Genomic DNA, 4085 nt, shown 5'->3' with positions numbered 1-4085 from the left:
TCACACGGACTACCTTTAAGAGCACTCTGGCTCCGCTGCTGCTGGCGGGGTCGATGTACATGACGCTTGCTTTGCTGCTTGATGGTGCGGGTGGAGGCCGCCGTCTGTTACTGTCGTGGAGTATGTCCAGATGGGCTCCATCGCACCGACTGCACTTTTTCTTTAAGCGGCATTCGGCTGCCATGTGTGATCGCGCACAGCGAAAACAGCGTCTGTTGGACTTTATCCATTGACTCGCTTCCTCCGCATTCATCTTGGGGAATGAGTCACATTGTGACAGCCAGTGTTCTTTCTCACAGTAGGGGCACACTATCTTCCACTTCTCCATTCTTGAGGGGGTACTGTGGCTCCTACTGCTTGGCACTGACTCCGATTGGTGCATGACAGTCACCGATCTTCTTCCATCATTTAGTCTCCTGGTTCCTTCTCTGGAGCCAGGGGTGCTCCGTCCGAATGTATCTAGCCGTAAGCTGCTGACTTCTCTCGCCAGGAAGTCGGCTAGATCGAGGAGGTTCGGTTCGGGGCCATTAGGGTCTCGGTGGTCTCTCTGCCGCCTAAAGCGCTTCTGTCGGGCGGGCGGTAGCTTCTCCAAGATCCTCTCTACATTTGAGTTGGCGTATAGTTCATGCCTACCCTTTTCCCTCTGCGCTCCCAGCATCCCTACCAGGGACTGCACTCTGATGGACAGGTCGTCCAGTGCTCGATTGTCTGTTGCTGGGGGTAGGCGGTCGATGTGCCTGATCTCCTGGATCACGTAATCCCATATACGTCCATATCTCTGGTCCAACGCTACCAGCGCTGCGGTGTATGGGGTCGTGGAAGTGGCGTAGGCGAGCGCTATGTTGTGCGCGCGGGGTACCTTTAAATGCTTCAGTAGTATCGCGTATTTATGGCGTTCATCAATGACATCCACCAACATTGTCTCCAGACACATGCGGAGCTCCGTATACTGGGCCCTGCTCCTTGGCGTGGGCTGGTACCGGCTGTGTACCATGGCCCGCTGGTCCAGGTGCTGTTCCTCGGTGCGGGTCGTGCGTCGTGCTCACCCGTGAATAGCGTCGGGGGTCTGTAGCGCAGCTCCGCGGGGGTATAGCCTGGGCTGTACTGGACCTCCTGGTCCGGTAGAGTACTGTGCTGTCGTCGGGCGTGGTTCTCCTCCTCTTCCTCTTCGTCTTCCGTTAGGTCATCCAGGGCTTGTAGTCTCTGATTTAGCCTCTCCGCAGTGTATGCTGCTCCTTCCCGGTGGCTGGGTCTCGCTTGGACCGGTTGGGGAAGGGGGTCTGCGGGGGGTATAAACCTCGTCTGTTGGTCAAGTTCAGGGTTGCTTACTCGGCTAGGGGATGCCGCCCTGGAGTGATGTCTAGACGAGTTCCTGGAGCCTCTGGTGGAGGGAGGGGGTGTTGTCCTTCTGATCAGCTGTTCTATTAGTTGCGCTTGTGCTCTGTCGCGCTCGGCTTCGCGCTTGGTGAGATCCGATTCTCTCTGGGCACCGGTGGCGGCGTGCTGGGCGTCGGCCCGGTCTCTTGCCATATTCTCTTCCATCTGAATGCGTCTTATTTCCAGGCGTATGTGCTCTTCTTCGCTCCGTTGCTGTATCTGCAATCGATCGCGTTCACCCTGGAGTCTATCGCGTTCAGTAGAGGCTTTCAGGCTGACAAGGAATGCCTGCTGTAGTGTCCTCTCTGCCTCGCTGGGAGAAGACGGTTGTATAGGGGAGCCGTCCCTTGGGGTACTCCGTGCGGAGTCTTGGAGCTCTATCTCCACGGTGCTCTCCTCATCGTCTTCCGTGCCGAGTTCTCTCTCTGTAGTGTTGTCTTCCTCCCGGGACTCGTCGGGGACTACTTCTTCGGTATTGGCGGGGTGTAAAGTCATGTCTGGTTCCCCCTGGTCCCCACCGTGAGCTGGGTCAGTTACGTTAGAACCCATAGGGGCCTCTATGGTCGGGGTAGCCTGGTCATTAGGGTTAGACATAATTTTACTTTCTAGTTTTACCGCGTTTACTGTTGGTAGAAGACTAGGTTGTTGACTGACAGCGTAAGCCTCTAGGTACTGAGGGAGCTGTCGTTTGCGCCGCGGGCGTTGTTGGTTAGGAGGATCGTTTCGTGGAGTGTTCATCATAGGCCATTTTAATATTAATAACACTATATTAATATTACACTGATTACCATCCGGCTCGAAGGACCAATTGTAACTGAGGGGTACAATTCCCTGACTGTATTGTTAGATATGATACTTACTACCACTACCTCTTGTACTTTAGACTCTGGCCACCCAGTACTAGGTATAAATAATTATGATAAACACTCCCACCTGATTAAACGGATCCAACACAAATGTACCAAGTCGAAAGTCTGCGTTTAATAATAATACATAGCAAAAGGTATGTACAACGATCACTCAATTACATTTATGATTTGAAATAGTATGCACTTTTATGGCAAATGAGTATTCGTAGGTAGATCAATATCGAATGTCCAATCTCTGATTGCGCAGGAAGCAAATATACAACCTGGAATATTTAGGGAACAATAGCAATGATACTTGAATGATTATATAGCTGGATACACTAGGGGAAGGTTCCGACTGCTTGTAGGACAGCTGGAGGGGGGGGGGGGTAGAGTCTGGCTGTATCCCGTCTGGCCGAGGGTATCCTGGGAGAGCCCACAGTCGTGCGACCCGGTGCCCAGCGATCCTCGATCCACAGATGAAAGCAGTTGGACTCTCTGTGGCCGGCGTCCTCCGGTCCACGATGGAGAGACGTGAGGCGACCTCGTCGTGTAGAGCATCTCCTCACCTGTCGTCCTCTCCGGGGGGGGTATTTCCAACACACTGCAGTGTTGGCCTTTATCCATAGAATAATCAAAGTACTCAAAGCATAATCCAAGCCGGGGAAGGCTAGCCGTCGTCGGTAGAATAATCCAATATACAGGTCCACTCGCTCTTTGGCCTGGAGCTCCTCGGGTGCAGCTTCACGTGGGGTCAACCACCCTGGATAAGCGTCCAGCTGATGCCCGAAACGATGGGGGTGCTGATTACTATAGAACTCTTACCGCACGAGGCACTACATATGAATAGACTATTATTAGCTTAATAGAATACGTCCAACTCGACGATATAGTGCCAAATATGACTATTCAAATATTAATATACACGATGTCTCAATGCCGATACTGGGCCGAATTGGCCTTACTGCCCACACGTGGTTCGCGGGGAGGCTTTTGCGTCTGTCACTCTGTTGGAGGGTAAGGAACTGGACTAAAAGAAAGCTCTACTTTAATAGCGCAGTATATATACGCACTATGAACAAATAGTACCATTAGTGGTGCGGTAGACATATTCCTACGCGGAACTAGGACTTGTCCATACATGTTGAGCGGTACGATTGAACCTGGTCTGAGGGGTATGGCGACCTGGCACCAAGGTCTCGTCCAATGGTAGAATGGAGACTATTATGGGATGTTCAGTAGACTAGAAGGGATATTCAATGCATATTGTACAAGGAATATACAAGGGATATCAGGGGATATACAAATACAATTAAATATATATATATAAATAAATATATATATTCGGTTTAATCTGATCCTTCAGAACACTAACCCTCTCACCAAAACTACCATACCACACAGAAATCAACATAGGCTTTGTCGCCCCAGTGGTACCATAGGGTAGGAGCACTGTACCTTTGATGCAGTACAGGGGGGTACTATCTGCAGTTGAAAACAAAATACTGGCTGGTACCAAAGGCGAGTCGAGTTGAACTGAGCTGGTACCGTGGAGCGGTGGAAAACACTAGTTAAACATTAGCTACAACAAGCAACCCTATTGCTACTATACCTATACTACTGCCTACTATGCTACTATGCAACTATGCACTCAGAATGTAGCACTCAGGTTTGACACTGTATGAGGAACAATACCACTTACCCATTGCTGCCAGAGGTATTCCCCTCCTGCTGACTTGTTATACACAATTTGAAAGTCGCTTTGGATAAAAGCGTCAGCTAAATGACTAATTGTAAGCCTATATGTAAATGTAATATGATATTTTGGCCATATTGCCTAGCCCTATAGTAACCAGCTAC

Source organism: Notolepis coatsorum (assembly GCF_963971535.1).
Source record: "Notolepis coatsorum genome assembly, chromosome: 14".
NCBI lineage: Eukaryota > Metazoa > Chordata > Actinopteri > Aulopiformes > Paralepididae > Notolepis > Notolepis coatsorum.
Note: the sequence above shows the minus strand (reverse complement) of the source record.